The 24,862-nt window shown below is 43.6% G+C and overlaps 1 long non-coding RNA gene and 1 other non-coding gene across 2 annotated transcripts; both read right to left on the bottom strand.

The window, feature by feature from the left end:
• Positions 1–2,857: 2,857 nt before the first annotated feature.
• On the bottom strand, positions 2,858–2,918 carry MIR2285DI (microRNA mir-2285di). Its single transcript, NR_162415.1, has one exon. It is a non-coding gene; the product is annotated as a microRNA mir-2285di (primary transcript).
• An 11,504-nt stretch (positions 2,919–14,422) lies between these two features.
• LOC112447418 (uncharacterized) lies at positions 14,423–24,713 on the bottom strand. Its single transcript, XR_003035613.2, has 2 exons — positions 22,959–24,713; positions 14,423–14,879 (listed from the first exon to the last, which is right to left on the bottom strand). It is a non-coding gene; the product is annotated as an uncharacterized lncRNA (long non-coding RNA).
• Positions 24,714–24,862: the final 149 nt, after the last annotated feature.

Genomic DNA, 24,862 nt, shown 5'->3' with positions numbered 1-24,862 from the left:
TAGGCTGAAGTCCATGGAGTCGCTAAGGGTCGGACACGACTGAGCGACTTCACTTTCACTTTTCACTTTCATGCATTGGAGAAGGCAATGGCAACCCACTCCGGTGTTCTTGCCTGGAGAATCCCAGGGACGGGGGAGCCTGATGGGCTGCCGTCTATGGAGTCGCACAGAGTCGGACACGACTGAAGCAACTTAGCAGCAGCATATATCCATCTACATCTAAAAGAGTAGATGGAGTATCATTTTGATACATGCACAATGAACCCCTATGTACTCATCACCCAGATTTAACAATTATCAACACATGGTCAGTTATATTTCATTCATTCCCCTACTTATTTCCTCCCCTCTTCTATTATTTTGAAGCAAATACTGACATCAGTATAATTCTTCCCTAAATACTTCAATGTGTATATCTAAAAGCTAAGTCCTCTTTTTATAAAGACATAATTGTCTTTACAACAGTTTTGAAGTTTAATATTATCAATACCCAATCAGTGTTCAAATTCCATATTTCTCCTGTTTTTACATTTTATTTGAATCAGGTCTGTCTTTTACTTTTTTTTTAAACTGCTGGTGGACTACCCTGTGTAAGGCATTAAGTATAAAGTTCTACTGAAAATGTGTGGGGCTGAAGATCTCAGTCTGAGTGAAGAGCAGCTCACTCCCTCCATCAATGGGGTCAGAATCTAGACTTCTTCAGGTGGCTTGTGGAAACCAGCAACCATTTCCACAGAAGCCTGGTTTGTTCATCACTGATAATCATCTAACTCTGTGAGAATGTTGTTTTTTGTTCTTCTTACAGAATGTGTAAAAAGTTCCTGTAACATATCTTTTTTCTTAACACCCCATTAGATGGTTATGCTATTATTCAATATTTACCATGTCAAGTAAAGACATAAATAATACTTTTCTGTTTACTAATAATCCATGCTAAACAAATACTTATTTCCATCATCCTACTATCCTTGTTCTTTCTTGAGACTGAAGAAGGGTGTGGGATGAGATGAGAGTGAGGTGAGAGCCCCTTGAAAGTATTGATCTTAACCGATTGAAACCCATCACGTGCTCTCCGTACACAGGTTGCTTTAATAGAACAAGCAGCCTCCTCTCTCAGACATTTTAAATTTGTATTCACTGTAATTCCAGCTTCTCCTTAGTTGACCTGTCTTACTTTCAGGCTCTCAGCCATCATTTGGGCTATTGAAGTCTAATACGCCCTGCCAAGTCCATGGTGCAGTCTTGAAAGTGTTGCTCTTGTTGTTAGCATAATGGTGCTTATGGGACAATTTAAATATTTTACTCTTTCTGGGGTAAAAATAAAAATTATTTGCAGTGGAAAAATGAGACTGCTGATGCTAGTGATTAGAAGCGTCACTCTGCACACACATGTACACATGTGCACATGCACACACACAAACACGAAAGCAGCCCACTCTCATGAATGTGATTGAATTAAGACAAAGATGAGCTCCTTTGGGGTACTTAGAGGGTGCTAACAAATCTTAAGCCTCAGCTGAACTCTTACATGCCAGATGTCACATGGCAGATGACATACTCAGTTGTGAAGAAAAAAAATACATATATATGTGTGTATGTGTGCTGGAAACATGTTGTTTGACACTGATTAAACTGTGAGACATGTTTTTAACTATTTTGGAATGAACTGTCCTTAAAAACATTTAAACAAGATGCATGTTTGAAATACACTTGACTTTTGAAGATGTTTTCAAAAAACACAAAGCTGCCTATAGTTGAATAAGGCTTCCTTTCCCACAGTTACCCACAGAGCTAGAACTCAGGAGGAAGAGGGAAGAAACCAGCTTAGCTCTGCTCCTGGTCACAGTGCTCAGGCAGCCTGGAGGGGAGGACAGCAGGAGAAAGGGGTGGTGAGCTCCGCCCAGGACGACGAGCCACTCCTCTTTCTTTGGCAGCCCCAAGCAATTATTTCATGAGAAGCCATCTTGATGACATGTGTCCCATTCACATGCCCCAAATATGCTGTCCAGCTGCACTGTTTCCTGTGTGGAAGCATTGTATGAGTAATCTACTGGTATTTGGGTGAAGCAGGAACCTGAGCAGATCTCACTTGAAGTTTCGTTGACCCTGAGAACCTGGCACTGATTTAGAGCATCACTTAGTACAGGTAGGGGATTCTGCAGCAGTTAGGACTGCCAGCTTTCCACAGCCAAAATTCAGTGGTAGTCACTGACCTCACGGTCTTGACAGTCTCTAGGCAGGGTTAGAGGATGCAGCATGGACATGCAGCGTTCACCATCTGCTCTGCCCTCGAATTACAGATACACCAACAATACACATCACAACGACATCAGCAGGAAAAGGAGGGTAGAAGCGCTTCTAGCCCTGTGCCATGTTTTAGATCCAACACTTTGTGCACTTATTGTGGAAAAAGCTTTGGGAACAGAGGAAGTCATAGTTTGATGGCATTGTTTGAATTTGGCAACATCACTGGTACAACTTTTCCTTCAATAGTTTCCTAAATTCAGCTATGTTCACTATATATGTTCTTAAGAGGTAAATTCTGTTTAGTAGTAGGGGAAATGGTCATGATCCTTGGGTTAAAATCTAGGTCATACTTTGAGATTATTCTGTACAAGAGAACCTCAGGAAAAACAGAGTTTCATAATGATAATGAGCCACAGCTTTATTCAACAAACATTGTTTTTGAGTGAATTGTATTGAGTTATCAATGTTTGGTAACTAGAGTGTGAATACTTGTATGGCAAAAAACCAAGTTTTCTTCATCTTTTATTCGCTATGGCAGTTAGTAGATGGCAGAGATTCAGTAAAATAGAGCAGAGTAGCAATGTATCTAAATAATAATAATACTGAGTTGACCAAAATGTTCCTTCAGGGTTTCCATAACATCATACAGAAAAACCCAAAAGAACATCTTGGCCAACCCTGTAGTTAGTATTGAGAAAGAGATTATTAATGATCTGTGGGATCCTAGAGGGAGAGATGAGACTGGGGGAACTAAAAATGCTTCAAGGGGTAGTGTTTTCTGACAGGTAGATGGACCTTAATAGACTGAAATAAGGGCCATGATATATTGGGTATTTAATGTGTGCCAGGCACTGTGCTAAGCATTTTGCATGCATAATCCAACAGAATCTCCAAGCAACCCTATGAGAAAAGCACAATCAACATCCCCATTTTAGTGCTGAAGAAACTTGTGGCTCAGGCAGATTAAGTCATCAAAGTCACATAGCTGCAAGGTGACAGAGTCAGAACTGAATCTAGTCAAACATGAAGGGTATGCTCTTTAACACTGGGCTATATTGTTCTCTATTCTAGGAAGTGAGACAAGTGGTTTAGTGTTTGGGACCACATTCTAAAAGCATTTATTAGTTGATGTGACTGGAGAGTAGAATATGTGGATTGGAGAACAGTGGGAAACAAGGTTGTTCCAATAAGTCAGGACACATCTCAGAGAACTTGAAATGATGCTATCCTAAGGAATTGGGGGTTTTTGGAAGGTGATGGAAACATTCAATGCCTATTATTGAAGTGGCAGGATCAGATACGTGCTTCAGGAAGACAGCTCGGTGTGAAGGGGCAGAATGAGAAGCAGAAAAACCAGTAAGGTGGCTATGGCAGTCGTGGCGCAGGAGTGGCAAGGCGTGCTGTAACACCGAGAATAGGTGGTTTCCTCTTGCAAGTCTAACTGGGGTTGTTTCATTTTAAGAAAAACAAAAACACATCTAAAAATCTAGACTCAAAAGGAACATAATTGAGGAAATAATTATTAGCTTTATAAAATGTGTTCTACTTGTGAGCTTTTAAATAGGATTCAAGAACTGATGCCTTCAAATTGTGGTGTTGGAGAAGGCCCTTGAGAGTCCCTTGGACTGTGAGGAGATCAGTCAATCCTAAAGGAAATCAACCCCAATCAATGAATATTGGAAGGATTGATTGATGCTGAAGCTGAAGCTTCAATACTTTGGCCTCCTGATGCAAAGGGCTGACTCATTGGAAAAGACCCTGATGCTGGGAAAGACTGAGAGCAGGAGAAGGGAACGACAGAGGATGAGATGGTTGGGTGGCATCACTGACTCAATGAACATGAGTTTGAACAAACTCCAGGAGATAGTGAAGGACAGGGAAGCCTGGGGTGCCACAGTCCATGGGGTCACAGTCTGGCATGACTTAGTGACTGAACAACAACAAAACAGAATTTAGGGAATTTTTGCACATCTCTGGGAACTATGTAAACCAGCCTGTATTTCTGTAACATTCTGTGTATATATATTGTCTTTATTTTTGGTTTACTGGCTCTTCGTTGCTTCTCAGGCTTTTCTGTAGTTGTGGAGAGCAGGGGCTTCTCTAGTGGTGGTGCACAGGCTCTCACTGTGGTGGCTTCTCTTGTTTAGAGCACAGGCTCTAGGGCACGTGGGCTTCAGGAGTCGTGGCGCATGGACTCAGTAGTTGCGCTCCCTGGGCTCTAGAGCACAGGCTCAGTAGTTGTGGCGCACGGGCTTAGTTGTACTGTGGCACATGGCATCTTCCCAGACCAAGGATTGAACCTGTGTCCCCTGCATTGGCAGTGAATTCTTTACCACTGAGCCACCAGGGAAGCCCTTGTGTGACATTCTTAAAGGAACATTTGTTGATCAATCATCACAAAGTAATATAGGGAATGTGTATAAGTCTCTTAAAACAAAACCCCCTTTTCTACATGACTCTACTTTCTCTTCTAACCCTTATGAATGCCACTTATATGTCATTACATCTTCAATAAATTCCTGAAATATTTCCAAAGAAATAGAAATCAGTAGAATTAAGCACTGGAAAACTCTCAGACAATTGCTCCTGGACTGTGCTCTGGATCTACAAGTAATTCCCTGGCTTACAATGCTCACTCATATTCCCGAGCTGTGTGTGGAGAACTGAGGCAAGCGAGACACCACGACAGGGACTGAATACACAGACTCTCCCCTTGTCCAAAGGGAATCACTCATGAGAAGGCAGGCTCTCTCATCTTCCTTTCAGAGGGATTTCATCCCGTGATTCTCACCCAGAAATGCAGAATAAACAAATAACAACAATTAGGTTGACTGTGAGATCTCATCACCCACTTTCTGAGGTCTTAACAGCCAACCTAGAAGCATGTCCTGTTGAACCACAGTGATGGAATGACAGTTTCATATCTCTATGGCCGTGGGGATATTTTGCCTGTCTCCACAGGTCAGCATTTTTCATTTGTTCCCTAAAACACGATCACATGGATGCTGTGGAATTATTAATTTCAAATGTGGGAGCAATTATGTTAAAATGAGTTTTTTGTCTTTTAGAGATACATAATGAATATGTATAGATGAAATTATATGATGCTGGGACTTCCCAGGTGGCCCAAAGGCTAAGACTCCATGCTCCCAGTGCAGGGGGGCCGGGTTTGATCTTTGGTCAGGCAACTAGATCCCACTTACTGCAGCTAAGACTTGTCATGCACAACTAAGGATCCTGTATGCTGCAACTAAGACCCAGTGCTGCCAAATAAATATTTTATAATAAAAAATTTTTTAAAAAGGAATTCTACAGTGCCTAGAATTTGCTTCACAATGGCACAGGAGGACTTCCCTCGTGGCTCAATGGGAATGAATCTGCCTGCCAACGCAGGGGACATGGGTTTGATCCCTGATCCGAGAAGATCTCACCTGCCATGGAACACCTAAGTCTTCATGCTCCAACTACTGAGCCTGTGCTCTAGAGCCCAGGAACCACGACTATCGAAACCAAGTGCCCTAGAGCCTGTGCTCCGCAGCAAGAGAAGCCACCCCAGGGAGAAGCCGCACACCGAAACTAGAGAGGAACCCCCACTCGCCACAGCTAGAGAAAAATCGTGCGCAGCAATGAAGACCCAGCACAGCCAAAAGTAAAACAAACAAACAAAATTTTTAAATGGCACAGGATGGAGGGGAATTAGTGTGAGGGGGTGTGCAGACAAAATAATAATGGCCAGGAGTTGATGATTGTTAATGCTGGAGAATGGGTGCATGAGGAATCATTATATTATTCACTATATAAGTTAGTGAATAATTACTATCTTTATAAAAAGCCTACTATTTATATGTTTTAAATTATACATAATTTTAAAATGAGCACTCTTTATGTAGAGGGCAGAATTAGCAATGTTTAGATTTGGGGTTGAGCATTGTAGTGAAAAAGAAATGGTGATGAATTATTTCTAGAAAAATGTGTATGTCCAGTAATTTCTCTTTGTTGTGCATTATACACTATTCTGTCCACCACCTGCCTCTAAGGCTACACTAACTCTACAGAGCTGTGCTTAGTTTCTTATGCATGTACCTGAGTCTTTTATCTTTATTTCTAGAGTTTTTTCACCTCTGGTTTGTCTCTTTCATTGGATTAATAATCTCATCATGGCAGGACATTCCATGTAACCAGCCCCTCACTCCATAGCCCTGAGTGCTATGATTTTCCAAGAATGATAAAATTTTTAAAAGATGGGAGATCAGAGTGTAAGCCAATATTTTTCAAAAGACTTGCAATGGGATGGTTAATTATCTAAATGTTGGTTTATGCATCAGAAACTGCTGAGTTTGCTTCAGTCACCAACACTGATTCTGAAGTTAAGGGGGAGACATACTTTTTCTTCCTGTAAAACAGAAATAGGGCTTTCCTGGTTGCTCAGACAGTAAAGACTTTGCCTGTAATGCAGGAGATGTGGGTTCGATTCCTGGGTCAAGAAGATCCTCTGGAGAAGGGAATGACAACCTGCTCCAGTATTCTTGCCTGGAGAATCCCATGAACAGAGGAGCCTGGTGGGCTACAGTCCATGGGGTTGCAAAGACACGACTGAGCAACTAAGCACACACACAGGAAACAGAAATAATCTAGTCTCAGAATGATTCTGAGAAGGGAGAGGAGGCGGGAAAGGAGGGAAACAGGGGTGGGACTGGCAGCAGTTCTTCTGTTAACCAATGGTTGTCCCGAAATTCATTCCTAAGTGGCGAAAGTGAAAGGAAGTCATTCAGTCATCACTCAGTCGTGTCCTGACTCTTTGCGACCCCATGGACTGTAGCCTACCAGGCTCCTCCCTCCATGGGATTTTCCAGGCAAGAGTACTGGAGTGGGTTGCCATTTCCTTCTCCAGGGGATCTTCCCAACCCAGGGATCGAACCCGGGTCTCCCGCATTGCAGGCAGATGCTTTAACATCTGAGCCACCAGGGAAGCCCTCCTAAGTGGTAGAGACCACAAACCTGTCCCCAGGTGGCTGTGCCCACAACCCTGAGTCTTGTTTCTTATTTGTGTGGCTACAACACGGTTCTGACTCTTCTGAGTAGGTAAAGTTGCTTCCAGAAGTCTTCTGTAGCCACTGTAGCCCCTTTACCTCTTTTTAGCATAGAGTTCTAGAAAATGTTATTGCTGAAAACGGTCAGAGCATCATCATAAAGGTTACCAAAGGCCCTGAACGTGCAGGGCTCACAGCATATGCCAGGTCTCAGTTCCACCAGCCAGCTCCCTACCTCCACCCAGGTCCTAGAGATGCACCTTGGAGGTTTGTTTAGAAAGTTTTAGTCTGATAGGAATCAAGGGATAGATTGAGTACCCCGTTTGAGAACTATAATCTCTAGTTTTGGCTTTCAAAAGGAAGTTCAAAGAAAGTGACTTACCTCTTAAGCAACTGCTAAGATGACGGAGCGAACTGCTGTGAGAAAGTCATGACGTCGTCAGTCTTTTCTGGCCTCCACACAGAAACTGCAACTCTTGGTTAGAAAATAAAGGAGGAAGTGAAGCAGATTTATCATTGCTTAAGGAGCTTGGTATGCAGAGCTAGGATTTCCTAGCTGTTGGCTGAGGCAACAGGGGGATACTTTCTCGTGTGTGTGCTGGGCCCCCGCTGAGAACTGGGGAGCTGCTGGTTACTAGGCTGGACCTGCTTATCTGTGTTCTCCTAGAAGCTCACTGGGTACTACTGTGATCTCCTTTCTTCTATGTCCAACATTGTTCAATACCTCCAGGAAGTTTTCTTTAGTAGAAACCTTTCATAGCAGTTCTGCATGGATAATTGGCAAACATGGTTGTGACACAACAGGTAAGACTGGATGATTCAAAAGTTTCTTCTGCTAAATGGACATTAATATTTTAAGATTCCCCTTCCCTTGGCCCCGTGAGTGGTTAAGAAAGTGAGTAGTGAACAGGCCCACACTCCAGGGCTTCCAGACAGCAGACGGAACAGGTAGTCTGAGCTCCTGGAATCCTAGCCAGGCTCTCAGCTCTCCTTTTTCCTCTAGGAAGAGGTTCTTGTTCAGTTATTAAAAATGAAAAATCCTGCTCCCTAGAGCATCTAGCCACTCTGCAGGGGTGTTACCTGATCTGAAAGGCACCTTGGCCTTCCCTTGATTGCAGACAGCATGCGTCCTGTCTAGACTACACAAGGTCTCCTGCTCTGTCTGTTGCTTGAAGGGCTTTGGAATGAGTTGACGTCCTCATCCTCCTGCCCATGGCTAGTCCAATCTGTGTTTCCTCTTTTATAAAATACTTCATCAGGACCCAAATTAAATCTCCCTTGCCTTAATTTGGGTCCATTTCTTCTTGATTAGTCATCTCAGATGACATTATAATTTCTTGTTTTTAGTGTATTTTATTGAAGTATAGTTGATTTATTTATTTGGGCATACAATGCAGTGTGTGGGAATCTTAGTTCCCCAACCAGAGAACCCACAGCCCCTGCATTGGAAACACAGAGTCTCCTGGAAAGCCGGGTCCCATGGCATCTTTGTTTTGGGGGGTGGGAAGCTGTAAGCTCTGGGAGTGCCCGTTTAATGGAGAGCAGAGAGGCCACGTGCAGTGTGTGTGTGTGGTAGAGTGTCTGCAGCAATCAGGAATGGCAGACTGGAGTGGGCATGGCAGTGTGGATGGGCCTCAAAAATGAAGTGCAAAGTGGAAAAAGTAAGATACGATAAGATCTATATCACAAAGTCAATGATGTAAATTAAAATGCATGCAAACCAGACAACACACACTCCCTTGAACACATACAAGCCAAAAATAGAATTAAAGATATTAAAATGGTTGCATGGGGCTTTCCTGGGGGTCCAGTAGTTAAGACTCTGTTCTTCCACTGTAGAGGGCATGGTTTGATCCTTGGTCGGAATCCTGCATGCCACACAGCAGGGTCAATAAAGAAATATAGCAGTTGCTTGTGGGAAGAACAGGAGTGAGAAATGGGCATAAGAGGAAATAAATGTGTGTATACTTAAAAGTGCAGCCTTGTATGGACCAGTTAAGAGTATAATGTCCTGTGAACTGAAAAGTGTGATTAACACTCAGCACCAAAGGCCTAATAAGTTAAAAAAAAAAAAATGAAATGAAGTGCCCTGAGCCTTGCCAAATCCTCAGTTCTGTTTGGTCTGGTTTCTCATAAATCCTGCATCCACTTTTTGCATCCAGCCAAGGGTGGCAGTGGATGGGTCGGACTGGGCCCTCAGTCATGGGAAAACAGCGTCTTGACTTCTTCAGATATAGGTATAGATCATCCTAGACCAATGCAGTCATAAAGTACCTAGCACTAAAAACTTTCACCATTTAAAAAAACTAACTTGGGGACTTCCCTGGTGGTACAGTGGATAAGAAATCTGCCTGCCAATGCAGGGGCACAGGTTCAATCCCTGATTCCAGGAAGATCCCATATGCCGAGGAGGAATTAAGTACATGTGCCACAACTACTGAGCCCACTTGCCCTAGAGCCCATGCTTGGCAACAAAAGAAGCCACCTCAATGAGAAGCCTGTGCATGGCAATGAAGACCCAGCACAACCAATATATAAATAAATAAATAATATATAATTTTTATTTTTTTGAGATATTTCTTGGTCAACTGTGTGTACAACTTAAACCAAAAAAAAAAAAAAAAGACCTAACATTCTCCAAATTAGCATGTGTTCAATAAGTACTCTGGTGGCTCAGAAGGTAAAGAATCTGCTTGCAGTACAGGAGACCCGGATTTGGTCCTGGGGTCAGAAAGATCCCCTAGAGAAGGGAATGGCTGCCCACTCCAGTATTCTTGCTTGGAGAAACCCATGGACAGAGGAATCTAGTAGGTCACAAAGAGCCAAACATGACTAAGCAACTAACACGTTCACTTTTTTTTCAAGCTTAAGTTAAACTGATCTTTTTTGGGGGTGGGGCGGGGCCAAGCCTCAAGGCTTGTGGGATCTTAGTTCCTTGACCAAGGATCAAACCAGTGCCCTCTGCAGTGAAAGTGCAGGGTTCTAACCACTGAATTGCCAGGGAATTCCCAGGTTGAGTGATCTACCATCCATTCAGACAGCTCTTCCCCATACGACGTCTTATGTGTATTAGAAATGCGCCTCTTCCTGAAGGTACAGCCCCACAGTCAGGCGCAGGTGTGGGAAGTGGAGCTGGGTTACAGTCCCCCTGGCCCTCTCTGTTGTTCAGGGCACAGTCCACACAACTGTAGCACACAGCCCTGTGAACAAATAGACTTCTCTCTGTCTCTCTGCTGCGTTTCTCCACTGTTTGCTGGTCGGTCTAGGAAAGGCAGGCTTGACTGGCCATCCTAATCACCAAGTAGAGCAACATATCTCCCATCCCACATGCTCTTCTGGAACTCTGCCCCTGCCTCTCTAAAGGTGGAGACTGATTTCACGCTCCTCAAGTCTGGGTGAGCTAGTGACTCATTCCAAAAACCAACAGGACACAGCAAAAGTGACACTGATTTCTGGGGTTTAGGTCATAAAAAGTGATACAGCATCCACCCTGTTGGCCGGAACACTTCCTTGCACTCAGAGCCTTCAACTGCTGTGTAAGAAGTCTGACAATGCTGAGGAAAGCCATGCCATGTGGAGAGGCTGAGTGTGGGTGCTGGGGCCAGCGGTCCTAGTTTTTGAGTGCTCCAGGCTCTGACATCAGACATGTGCAAGAACAAGCCTTCGATGCTTCTAGCTCCCACTTGTGAAGTCATCACCAGACTTCGAATCTCCCCAGCTGAGGCCCACACAGCTAAAAGCAGAGAGAAGCCACTGTGATGGTCCCCTTGATGAATTCCTGACACATAGAATTCATGAACACAAATTGGTGGTGGTTTGATGCCACTAAGTTTGGGGTGAGTTGTTACACAGCTGCTGCTGCTGCCGCCGCTAAGTCGCTTCAGTCGCGTCCGACTCTGTGAGACCCCATAGACAGCAGCCCACCAGGCTCCCCCGTCCCTGGGATTCTCCAGGCAAGAGTACTGGAGTGGGGTGCCATTGCCTTCTCTGTGTTACATAGCAGTAGTAACTAAAAGACCCATTATCTTCAACAATCCCAAAGAGTAGAGCAATAAGAAAGGGAAACTGTTATAAATTAAATTTTTTAGAAGTATTAAGTGACGTATCAACAAACACAAATGACATGGTTTGGTTCCTGACTAGAATAAAGCATTACAGGAAGATTCTTAGGAAAATTAGGGTAATAGGACTTTTGACTGGATACCAGATAACAGTAAGGAATTACTGCTTTAAAAAAAAAAAGGAATTGATAAAAAAAGTGTGATACAGTAGTTATTGAAAAAAGTCTTATTTCTTACAGATAAATACAGAAGTATTTAACTATGAAAGTATCTCTGACTTGCTTTAAATTGATTTTAAAATAGAGGTTGGTATTGATGCAACAAGAGTGCCATACGTTGATAATCACTGAAGCCAAGTGATAGGTGTGTGTGTGTATGCAGGCTAAGTTGCTTCAGTTGTGTCTGACTCTGTGTGACCCTATGGACTGTAGCCCCCCTGGACTGTCCAGGGGGTTCTCCAGGCAAGAACGCTAGAGTGGGCTGCCATGCCCTTCTCCAGGGTATCTTCCCCACCCAGGGGTTGAAACTGTGTCTGTCTTGTCTCCTGAATTGACAGGCAGGTTCTTTACCACTAGTGCCACCTGGGAAGCCCCAGGTGATAGGTACATGAGAATTTATTAGATTATTATTTCTCCTCTTGTACATATTTGAAAATTCCCATAAGAAACAGTTCGACAAAAGAGAGGATGTTAGGTCATCTGTCCTAGTCTTCCAGGCTGTGGTTTTGTGCTAACAGATGCCAGTGGTTTAAATAGATTGCTTCTCTTGCAAACATGATCTCTGTGTACTTCTGGAGACCCAGGATCCTACACTCATGTGGAGATCTCAGACAGAGAAGTGGACTAGCAGAGGAAAGCATATTTTTAGGTAAATGTTTATACTCAAATTAGTATAATTTTTGGTGGCTAGAATTCCCCTTAAAGACAAAATTCTCCTCCCTGACAATACCCAGTATTAGGTACACAGAGGGGATCCTGATAAATTGGTGTGACTTAAGAAACCTGATTGTTCAGGATTCATTCATCAGCTTACTCTGAAGGTTAGATAATGTTTGATTTCGAACCTTGAAATGTATCTGTCAGCAGAAAACACGCTGCATGTTGCTATGCAGATGACATTTTTTTGCAAGGTCCTTCTGTTTGCATGTGAGTTCTCTCCTTGAAGGAAGACTATTAACTCATGCTACAGCCTGCTGCTCTCTGCTTGGTTCTGGCTATGCCACTAAGCCCAAAATAGAAAGTTCTTTTTACTGCAGAGCAGGGAAAGAGGTTTAAATTTCTCAATTCAAATAACAAAGGGTAGCACTATCTTGGCATTTCTTGGGAGGGGGTGGGGAGAGATACTGCCTGCTTCATCAAGGAGGAGTCATGTGACGCTGGCAGAGGCCAGGACCAAGAGACAAACACACACTGTGGTAAACTGGGCTCGTTTCCCATCCTGGCCCCCCTCATCCCCTCTGTGCCACTGTGTCACCTCTTTTAGGACATGGGAAAGCAGCTGAGCCACTGGGGATTCAGTCCCAGAAATGTCACTGAAGTTATCAGGCTGGAAACAGTTCTCTGAGCCAAACCCCTTCTCTCTCAGCTTTTAGTGGAATCAGTACCTTGCCACAGAGTTAAACAGTAGGGAGATTTTCTTTTCTTTTCTTCCTGTTAAATGGTCAAAAACTTGATCTCTAGGGTCAGAAAGAGTTTGGGGAAATGGCATTCTTATATATTACTAGAAGGAGGTAGATTGACCCAGCCAACTGGAAAGCAATCTGACAAGACGGATCCATGATATAGCAAAGGATGTAGATCCAGAGGCTCTCTCATCTACAGCTGGAGGCAGTATAAACTGGTTCCACAGACAAACTCTTGTACAAGTACCGCAGGGGACATTTACAGTTATGTTCACAGCAGCAATGTGAACAAGACCTAAATCTTAGCAACAATGTACTTGCCCATGAGCAGGAGAGTGAGTGGTGAACTCTGGTGTATTTATGCACTGGGGTATTTTACACCAGCCAAAATGAACTACAGTGGAATGTAATGATACAGATGGATTTTTTAGCAAAGTAATATTAAGTGGAGAAAAAAGTCCTGAAAGATTACATACAACATGACATCCTTTTTATAAAGCTAGGAACAGGACTTCCGCAGTGGTTAAAAGTCTGCCTGCCAGTGCAGGAGACACGGGTTCAGTCCCTGCTGCGGGAAGACGCTATATGCCACAGGCAACTAAGCCCATGTGCCGCAGCTACCGAAGCCTGCCTGTGCTCTAGAGCCTGTGCGCCACAGTAAGAGAAGCCCGCACACCACAGTTAGAGAGTAGCCCCAGCTCGCTGCAACTAGAGAAAGCCCATGCGCAGCATCCAAGACTGAGCACAGCCAAAAATAAATAAACAAAAATTAAAAAAAAATAAAGCTAAGAACAATTTTTTAAAATTACAAAATACAGTAAACCCAGGTAACACGAACATCTGCAGCAGGATGGTCCTCTTGGTTGGGGAGCACAGGGAAATGAGGGGGAAGGCCTTATGAGTTAAATACTGGTTATTGTTGAAGTCCTAGTTTTTGTTTTGGGTTGTCAATTGACAGGTACTGATTACATTATTAAGATGAATTTACCACCTAAATTAACAAAATCATGCCATCCAGTAACAATTATCATAATGTCACAAACCAAGGGTTGTGGTTAATCCAATTCTGTGTACCTGACATTAGCATAAAACAAAAACAGTTCCAGAAATGTCACTGGAGCTATTAATAATTGGCACAGTTATTCTGTTTCTAAATATTTATCTTAAGGAATAGACAGAGATGCACATAAAAATTTATGAACAAGAATTTATCATTGTATTTATAAATATAAAAATAGGAAACTACCAAACTAAGTGATTCGTTGGATAAATTTGGTTACATCCCTATGCTTGAAAAAAGGTAGTCTTTTCAAAATATTCTAAGAGTATTTAAATATGTGAGAAAATACTATGTATCAGATGAATAAAACAGGTTACAGAACAGACAAATATAAACCCAGTTTTTTAAAATTTCCTGTTGGTATATATATGTACACACACACACACACAGAAAACTGGGAAGATTATACATCAAAATGATTTATTGTTCCCCAGGTGTCACAATTATTTTTTCCTAAACACTTAAGTAGTTCACAAATTTTCTACAGTGATCATTAATTCCTTTACAATCATAATTTTACTATAAAAATGGATTTTAATAATAGTAGCTAATGTAGATGGAATACTTGTCATCTGCTAAGAGCTTTACATGGGCTAATTTATTTAAAGCTTAAAATAACCCTATGAGAATGGCAGTATTATGATCCCTGTCTTACAGATGAAGATACTGAAGTTTAGGGGGTTAAATAACTTGAGGATACAGAGGTTCTAAGAAGTAGTGCCTTGAATCAGGCTTCTAGCGGGCTCTTCAAAGAGTGGGCTTGACAGAAGGATTGTGATCTTCCTGGCAGAGGGATGGCTCCAGCAGAGAGAATGATCTTCCTGAGAACAGCACTGGGAACTAAGCAGTCTGATGTGGACCTGAAATCCATATAGAGAAAAGACCCCAAAGGGTGCCTAAGTCAGAGCCAACACAAGGGAGCCAACTGTTGAACCTGGGGAGGGCAGGCATGGGGGAGCCAGGGCACCCACCCCTGAGGATTTCTGATGAGCCCTTGTGGAAAAGGAGGTCCCACTGATTGGAGAAATGGTTGGAGAGCAGAGATGTTTTGCTCGTGGCTCTGGCCAACTCTGATTCCCACCAGCCACTGCACTAGGATTGGCGTCCAAAGCCTTTGGTAGAGAGGAAGAGGGTGCTCTAGACATGGGACAGGGCCGAGGATTTAGCTGCGGTCTCTTATCATCACTCATGCTTTAAATATAAGCTCTGATGTGATCGTGGCGTCAGAGATAAAATGCCTTTCTCAAACTAAGTCAGCAGGATCTGGTATCCAATTTGGACAAGACAGTGGAAAATAGGCTCAGGGGGAAAAAATCCATTGGCTCCAACACCAACACACAGGAGTTGAAGAATCTGACACCTTAATATTGTAGAATAAACAAATGTAGGCATGTTTTCTTATGTTTTCTCCAAAATATCTAGAATAGATATGATTTAAGAAGGAATGAATTTTTAAAACGAGAGAGAATGGATTTTAACAGTTCTCTGCTGAAGAATTCTGGACTATTTTTTTAACATGTAGCTCAAGCATCAGCTTCATGGAAATACTTACCAAGCTGCCTCAAGCAACAAGGCCATCTCTCTTCTATAAATGTCTAATGAATGACTTGTTTACCTGTCGGACTGTCTTCCCTGCTGGAGCATAGCTCAGTGACCTGTGTTCTACACCTCTCGGTTTTCCTGCTCTCCCTGCGTCTCTTTCTGTCAACTCTCCCCCACATACATTCCTATTCGTGCCATGTGGTAAGTCCTAATTAAGTGTTGCTGTTGGAACAGAGAGCTATAGAGGTCTGGGGTGTGGTCTTCTAGAATTCCCAGAGCTGGGAACCAATCCCCCTTTTGCATCTCTGTTACTGGAGAGCCCTTCCCCAGAAAACACATGAAAAAGAAAATTCCCAACTGTATAGCAGTAAATACACAAACACTCACCAACAACTACACAAATGAATGCATGTAAAACTGGGAAAATCTGAATAAGATAGATACATTTTATGAATATCAATATCCCCATTGTGGGGTAGCTCCTCCCGGCCGCCACCCCAGGCTTCAGCAATACGTGAACCGTGAAATTCCAGATGTTCAAGCTGGTTTTAGAAGAGGCAGAGGAACCAGAGATCAAATTGCCAACATCTGCTGGATCATCGAAAAAGCAAGAGAGTTCCAGAAAAACATCTATTTCTGCTTTATTGACTATGCCAAAGCCTTTGACTGTGTGGATCACAATAAACTGTGGGAAATTCTGAAAGAGATGGGAATACCAGACCACCTGACCTGCCTCTTGAGAAACCTATATGCAGGTCAGGAAGCAACAGTTTAGAACTGGACATGGAACAACAGACTGGTTCCAAATAGGAAAAGGAGTATGTCAAGGCTGTATATTGTCACCCTGCTTATTTAACTTCTGTGCAGAGTACATCATGAGAAATGCTGGACTGGAAGAAGCACAAGGTGGAATCAAGATTGCTGGGAGAAATATCAATAACCTCAGATATGCAGATGACACCACCCTTAGGGCAGAAAGTGAAGAGGAACTAAAGAGCCTCTTGATGAAAGTGAAAGAGGAGAGTGAAAAAGTTGGCTTAAAGCTCAACATTCAGAAAACGAAGATCATGGCATCTGGTCCCATCAGTACATGGGAAATAGATGAGGAAACAGTGGAAACAGTGTCAGACTATTTTTTTGGGCTCCAAAATCACTGCAGATGGTGACTGCAGCCATGAAATTAAAAAATGCTTACTCCTTGGAAGAATAGTTATGACCAACCTAGATAGCATATTGAAAAGCAGAGACATTACTTTGCCAACAAAGGTCCATCTCGTCAAGGCTATGGTTTTTCCAGTGGTCATGTATGGATGTGAGAGTTGGACTGTGAAGAAAGCTGAGCGCCAAAGAATTGATGCTTTTGAACTGTGGTGTTGGAGAAGACTCTTGAGAGTCCCTTGGATTGCAAGGAGATCCAACCAGTCCATTCTAAAGGAGATCAGCCCTGGGATTTCTTTGGAAGGAATGATGCTAAAGCTGAAACTCCAGTACTTTGGCCACCTCATGTGAAGAGTTGACTCATTGGAAAAGACTCTGATGCTGGGAGGGATTGGGGCCAGGAGGAAAAGGGGACAACAGAGGATGAGATGGCTGGATGGCATCACCGACTTGATGGACTGAGTTTGAGTGAACTCCGGGAGATGGTGATGGACAGGGAGGCCTGGCGTGCTGTGATTCATGGGGTCGCAAAGAGTCAGACATGACTGAGCGACTGAACTGAACTGAACTGAACAGTACAAGATGTTACCACTGGGAAACTGGGATCTCTAGTATTTCTTACAACTGCATATGAATCTAAAATTATCAATAAAAATTTTAATTAAAAAAATTCCTATACATTATCCTTTAGGAATTGATGGGGCCCCCTGAATTCACCCACAAATAATTTGAGAACTCGCCAGTATAGTCTAATCTCTACCTTGTTGAATGGGGAAACCAGTAGGAAAGGATGTACTCAGTCATACAGACTGTTGATGGCAGAAGTGGAGATGAGCCCAGCTTTCCTTGCACTTCAGTTGGCTCCTGGGAGGAGGACAGTGCAGTCCACATTGTGTTTTTTACTTGACTTAAAGGCAGGACAAACCAATCTGGGCAACTAATACTCCCTGACATGGGGAATGAGCTGGGCAATTTGTTTGCAGAATAATTTAGTCTTTTTTTCTTCTCATTGCTTTTTAGGCTGCCAGTGCTCAGCCTAAGAATGGAAAGGACTTTATTCCCAAAGAAGATGGCTTGAAAAGGTGTAGCTCAGGGACCAGAAGCCTATTTGACTCTGATTGCCATTTGTTGTTACTATTGAGTTACTAAGTCACGTCTGACTCTGCAACCCCAGAGACTGTAGCCCTCCAGGCTCCTTTGTCCATGGGATTTCCCAGGCAAGAATACTGGAGTGGGTTGCCATTTCCTTCTTCAGGGGATCTTCCTGACCCAGGGATTGACCACATTGGCAGGCGGATTCTTTACCACTGAGCCTCCAAGGAAGCCCCTGACTGCCATAAGAGCAGCCAGACGGTGCCTACGGGTTATCCCAACAGGCTGGAAATGAAGGAACAGTAGAGAAAGAAAGAGAACAAGAGGGTACATCAGAAGGAAGGAGAGCAGAAGGGCATAGTACAAGGAGACAGTGGAGGAGGAGATGGGATGGACGTATTTAGGGAGTAGGATTGATGTGGTGGGTTGAACCACAGGCCACTCCCTGCAGTCTTTAAGGACTCTATTCTTGGAGACAGTTAGGCATTGAAAATGTCAGGTGGTTGAGTGGTCAAGTTCTTCCTTTTGTGAAAATTACTCGTGATCTGATGCTAAAGGCTCTCCAGGAGTTAAGAGTTTGGGTACTTAATACCAGTTATTTTACATTATACAAGTTACTTAATCCCTTTGTGCCTCAGTTTCATCATCTGTAAAAAGAGGATATTATATAATAGTACCTGCCTCATGAGTGGTGCGGAGAAGGCAATGGCACCCCACTCCAGTACTCTTGCCTGGAAAATCCCATGGACGGAGGAGCCTAGTAGGTTGCAGTCCATGGGGTCGCTAGGAGTCCGACATGACTGAGCGACTTCACTTTCACTTTTCACTTTCATGCATTGGAGAAGGAAATGGCAACCCACTCCAGTGTTCTTGCCTGGAGAATCCCAGGGACGGGGGAGCCTGGTGGGCTGCCGTCTATGGGGTCACACAGAGTTGGACACGACTGAAGCGACTTAGCAGCAGCAGCAGCAGCATGAGTGGTGAGGAATAAATTATATAATACATATAAAACATTTAGAAGAGTACCTGACACATAGTAAGTGCTTAATTAATGCTGGCTTTATAATTGTTGGGCTTCCCTGATAGTTCAGTTGATAAACAACCTGCCTGTAATGCAGGAGACCCCGGTTTGATTCCTGGGTTGGGAAGATTCGCTACCCACTCCTGTATTCTTAGAATTCCCTTGTGGCATAGCTGGTAAAGAATCTGCCTGCAATGCAGGAGACCTGGGTTTGATCCCTGGGTTGGGAAGATCCCCTGGAGAAGGGAAAGGTTACCCACTCCAGTTTTATGGCCTGGAGAATTCCATGGACTGTATAGTACATGGGGGCACAAAGAATCGGACACAACTGAACAACTTTCACTTAATAATTGTTACTACAGGACAGCAGTTCATTTCCTCTTGCTTGTTCCTCCAAAGATAGAGACAGCTGATAAGCATCCTTCCTCTAAGAAACAACCATCAACATGCTGGCACTACATTATCCATCAGTTTTCTCTTTTCTGCACACACTGGTCATTCTCCTGTTTGTGGAACCAATTCCACTACCATACACCACAATGAGAACTTAAAGAGGAGCACATAAGTTCATGGTAATCAAGGGGTCTCCTTACCTGGTGTTTAGAGCACAAACACTCTGTAAGGGGAAAGTTTGTTTCTTTCCATCAGACAGGAGAGCAGTATGGTCCTATTCTATTTTTGCAAATTAACTTGAAAGCCCTGTTTAGATGCCTCTATGCTTGCCGTCTATGGGGTTGCACAGAGTCGGACACGACTGAAGCAACTTAGCAGCAGCAGCAGCAGCATGCTTGCAAATCCACTTTCTTTGGGGAATCTGATTTCTAAATTTTGCCTAGCATGAAGCTAGAGCCCTGATGAACTGTTAATCTGGAAAACAAAGAACAAGATTTTTTTACTCTGGCCTCCCGCAAAATGTCCCCCTCCTTGGCAGTGTTTGCAGGAGGCTTTAGGGAACACCTCCCGTGGGCTCACCAATAAGTCCTCTATTCATACATCTCTACTCTGACAAGTGCCAGGTCTCTCTGAGGTTCCACTAGATTCTGGGGCTAGGAACTCCCAATCAAGAGAAATCTAGAGTCCTCAGAGAAGACTCCTCAGAGGACGCAGGGCTTGAGTAGGGTTCATATAGCTACAAGGGGCTATCTGGAGAGCAAGGACAGGCTGAACAAAGAGGTCAAAGTAGGAATGGAATGGATGAGCACAGCATTGGTCTGGGGGAAGAAGGGGTCCACAGAGCTGAGGAGAAGAGCTTTGAGTGAGAGGTAAGGCAGGAAAAAGGCCATATTGAAATACTTTGTGAGAACTTTTGAGAAGGTCACAGGAGAGACAAGACTTCTTTTCACAAGAAAGTGGGGGCCCTTGAGTAGTATTCCAGGGCACAGTGGAATATTTACTAGAACTGTTGGCTACACGTACTTTGGGCTTGCAGTTCCCCTAAAAGGTGCTTTGTCATGTTTACTCAGATAATATGATTTTCTTTTCACAATTATAAAAGCAATGTTTTCATTACAGGAGAATGAAGTAAAAAGAAAATAAAAGGGAGTTCCCTGGTGGTTGAATGGTTAGGACTCTGTGCCTCCACTGCAAGGAGGCCTGGAGCTGCTGGAATGGCCAAAATAAATAAATAAAAAAACAATTCTGCTCACTAGAAGCAACTGCTGTTATTAATACTTCACTGTATATCTTTCTAAAGCCTCTTATAATCAGATATTTATAGTATATATTTAATAAAATTAGGACTAGATCATACATGCTATTTTATAAAGGCACTTTTTTCACTTAAAATATCTTGCAAATAATGTTCTGTCAATAAACATACTTCTATGATAAGATTTTTAATAACTGCAAAGTTGATGACAGTATTCTTCAGGTTTACCCAGCCTTTCAGAGTGATGACATTTTCTTTTCATTTCAGATTTTTTTTTTTTCCCTTTAACAGAAAAAAATATTTTCTCTGTAACTGAGAATGGTATCTGGATGTCATGGACATTCCTGGGGGACATGGTCATTTCTCTTTTTTCTTTAGCCAAACTGCAGTAGCTAAGGAAAATGGCTGATTTATTTCTATGGCAAAGTTCCTGGTCACAAAATTTGGGCCACATCTATCGAATTCTAATTTCAGGTGAAATGGCAATATAAATTTAATTTTGGGGGGAAACCAGGAAGGAGAGGAATAGGGATAGATGCGAAAGCATCATTGCATAGCCTAGGTGCAGAAATCCTTGGGCAGGCCCAGTCAATCAGAGCTTGGCAGGCTTCTCACAGGCAGAGCCACTAAGCTGTTGACTTCCTGGGTCTGTTTTGAGGTTTCTGGGGCATAGAAGGCCTTGCTGCAAAGAGCGTGTTGTCAGATATGGCACCTTTTTCAGGTAGAAGATTCTAGCTGAGAGGAGCATAGGACTGACGAACTGAATTAATTCCTGGATTCATTCCTAAGTGACTTACTCTTTGTACAACAAACTTTCTGATCATTTGCTTGCTGGCAGGGAAAGAGAGAGGATGTAGTTTTTGTTCCATCTCTACTCTCTTTCCTTGGACTTCCTCCCACTTCCTCATTTTCCACAATGGTATTGTGTGGAAAAACCTATAAGACACACAGCTTGCGGGATCTTAGTTTCCAACTAGGGATTGAAGCTGTGCCCCCCACAGTGGAAGCGTAGAGTCCTAAGTACTGGACCACCGGGGAATCCCTATCTGGTGTTTTTGATAGTTATGTTCTGTTTCCAAAGACCAGAATGTATTTCATGGCAGGCATTGAAGGGCTCCAACTGACACTAAAGGATATTTAGAATCAGAGACCACTTAGAAATAATACTTACTGGATATTTATTATATACTTTCTGGTGTATTACGTCTATAATTTCATTTAATTCTCAGGAAAATCCTCTTATTTGGCTATTAAAATGATTCCCACTTTATGGATTAGAAAACTCAGAAAAGTTAGATAGCTTACCTAACCTTACACATTTAGGCAGTTGCAGAACCAGAATTCAAAGCTGATCCATCTGATGCCAGATGCTATTTCTTACCTATACAGCTCAACTTTCTGTCTTAGTAAATTCAGACGTCAGAGAACTGAAAGAAACAACAAAATAAACCTAGCCCAAGGCCAGGAGAAGTACCAACAAATAAAATACGTCTCATTTCTTCTCCATAGGAAGAAAGAAAGAAATGTAGTCGCTCAGTCATGTCCAACTCTTTGCGACCCCGTGGACTGTAGCTTGCCAGGCTCTTCCAGCCATGGGACTTTCCAGGCAAGAATAGTGTAGTGGGTTGCCATTTCCTCTTCCAGGGGATCTTCCCAACCCAGGGATTGAACCCAGGTCTCCTGCATTGCAGGTGGACTCCTTACCATCTGAGTCACCAGGGAAGTTTAATGTCAATTTTTATACCTTGACTAAGAGTGCCTTTTATAAAGCTATTTGCTCAAGGTTATCTTCCTCATACCCTGCCCCTGTCATCAGATGATTTTTATTTGTAGCTATGTTTAGGCAACACTCAGACTCACTGTATACTGAATTTGCCATCTTGGCAAAGATCTTTTTAGCATATTTGCTTTATTCATCCTCTGGTTTTTGCCAAGAAATAAAAAGGACAGTTCTTTTCAGCTTGCTTTTAATTTTTTGTTTCAGGTATTCCTCAGCTCTAGAATTGAGACAGGTCTAATTAGCCAAGATCAGATAAATCAAGCTGAATTTTCAGATCCATTGGCTATTTTCAATTCTACAGAGCAAAAAAAAATTCTTCTAAGAAAATGATATTCTGATTTAGTTCTGTACTGTTTATAATCATATATGCTTTACTTCACTGCTTGAATGCTAATAAGAGCTTCCTAGAATTCATTCCTTAAGATGTTAAGTCATGGCATCTAATTATTTGGCAGGATGTTTTAAGTATATATAATTATATCTTCCCTTTTTGTGGTGGTGGTGAGCCAGGTCATATGCGTCAAGAGAAAATAATACCTACATTAATGCTACCAACAAGGAGCTCACAGCATTTTGGAAAAACCCACTTATTATAATTTTAGCACATATTGGGCACTCAGTACTTTTTAATCTGCCAAACTAACATCACCCCCATCTTTTTAGATAAGAAAAGTCAGGCAAAGGGTAATTATACTGACCTTGCTCCATATTTCAATCTTTAGAGGTCAGTTGTGTGAGTGTGGCTGACACCTTGCACTTGGAAGTATGAAGTTTTAAATCCTGAGCAGTACCTTGGGCAAGTCCCTTCTCTTTTTTGAGTGCCAGTCTGCTTCTTGCCTTATGAGACAGGACCACTTTTCACACAAATACAGGGCAGTGGTGAATAAGATAGCACACTGGGCATGTCTTTATAATTATGGACACCAAGTGATGCTCTTTTTCCCTCCGTTCATTCCACATGATCTTAACTCTTACTCCTCTGTGTTTGAGGATGTTAATTGCAAAACATAGTCAGAAACTGGGAAAGCGAAATTGCAATTTCCAGCTCCGGGGTAGACCAAGTCAGTCAGCTTCGCCAAACAGGCTGTCTTTGGATGAAGAATTTTTAGTCCCATATTGACTGATCTACCCTCCGCGGTCTTCTACAGCCTTGTCTGTCGTCCGGAGGTCGGCCTGACGTTCTCAGGGCTGCTGAGTGAGAGCTCTCCTCCAGCACTTTGCTGCGTGCTTGGGTCAGCTGCTATGGGGGGGTAAGCAGTCTAGAAGACAGGGACTAGGTCCAGCTCTGGCCTTGCCCTTTGAGGTTTAATGTCCTTTAGAAAGCTGTCTCTCAGGTGCTGTGGACACCATAATAGCTCTTCTGCCTATCTGTCCCCAGACCATTCTAGGAAATACTGTTGGGAGAATACATGTGCCACCAGGGTAAGATATTTTGTCTGTCTGGGTGATCCTTCTGTCTCCCAGGCATGGATCTAGCACATAGTTGGCACTCTACGGAGCCAAGTATTTCTGTGAATGCAGGGACAACGAAATGTGAAAACATTTAATAAATCTCAAAGAGATTCATAGCCAGACGGAGGTCCGATCCTAAGGTATCTGAGCTTTCTTTAAAGCGGGGATCTTAGCTGCTTCTAACAGGGTCGCGGGCAGGACGGGTGCGTTCACCTCCTCGCAGCTTTCCCTTGAGAATGAAGGCCAGAGTGGGCGGAGCGTTTACCCACTCTGAGAGAGAGTTTGGGGGGAGCGTTTCTCGTTCCCTGGAATAATTGGAGTCGGAGGGAGACGCACACCTGGGGAGAGACGCTACAAGGGGAGAGGCTTCGCGGTGCGTGCGGAGCCAGGAGTGCTACGAGGCCCCAGCTGTTGGGCCGGAATCTAGGCCTGGGGACAGGTGTGTGCGGGGGGCGGAATCAGGTGCACCGCGCGGCCTTCCCCCAACAGGTACACCCTCCTCCGCCTACGAGTGACCTAATTACAAGGTGCCGACCGCGCCCGGAGGAGGAAGTGGCTACTCCAACCACGCTACCATTCGGCGCCCATTCTTGCCCCCAAGATGCAAGAATTCCACGCAATTTCAGTACTGTTGTATCATGCAGGAACCATGCGGTCGCATTTCTAGTTTCCTTAATTTGACTTTAGTCGCCAGGTGAAAAGCCGAAGGGTATCACCTTAGGGAAGAAGTCTCCAGCTGCAAGGAGCCATCCTCGCACCCCAACCGCGCCTGCGCCATGTTCACGCCCGCGCAGCGCAGGATTTAGTGCTCCAGGATTAGCCTACATCCCAGCAGCAAGCCAGGCCCCTACTCGGTCTCGGACTTCCCTTCCCTCGGCCCCTCCCTGCTAAAGGACCACGCCCTAAAGGCCAAGGTGCCTCAGTAACCAGCGGGCTGCTTTGCGCCTGCGCGTCGAGCCCTACCTCGCGAGTCTGGCGGCGGATCGTGGCTGGCGCTGCAGTTGCGCAGCTCCGGTCCCGGCCCTTCTACCCCTCCGCACCCTGCCGCCTCCTGACGCCGGGCGTGACGTCACCACGCCGGCGGCCGCCATTACAGAGAGCAGAGCTTCGGGGCTAGAGCGAGTGGAGGAGGGCAGCGGCCGGTGGCCGA

The sequence above is a fragment of the Bos taurus genome, chromosome 7, assembly GCF_002263795.3.
Source record: "Bos taurus isolate L1 Dominette 01449 registration number 42190680 breed Hereford chromosome 7, ARS-UCD2.0, whole genome shotgun sequence".
Classification (NCBI taxonomy): Eukaryota; Metazoa; Chordata; class Mammalia; order Artiodactyla; family Bovidae; genus Bos; species Bos taurus.
This window is presented reverse-complemented; position numbering and strand designations above follow the sequence as displayed.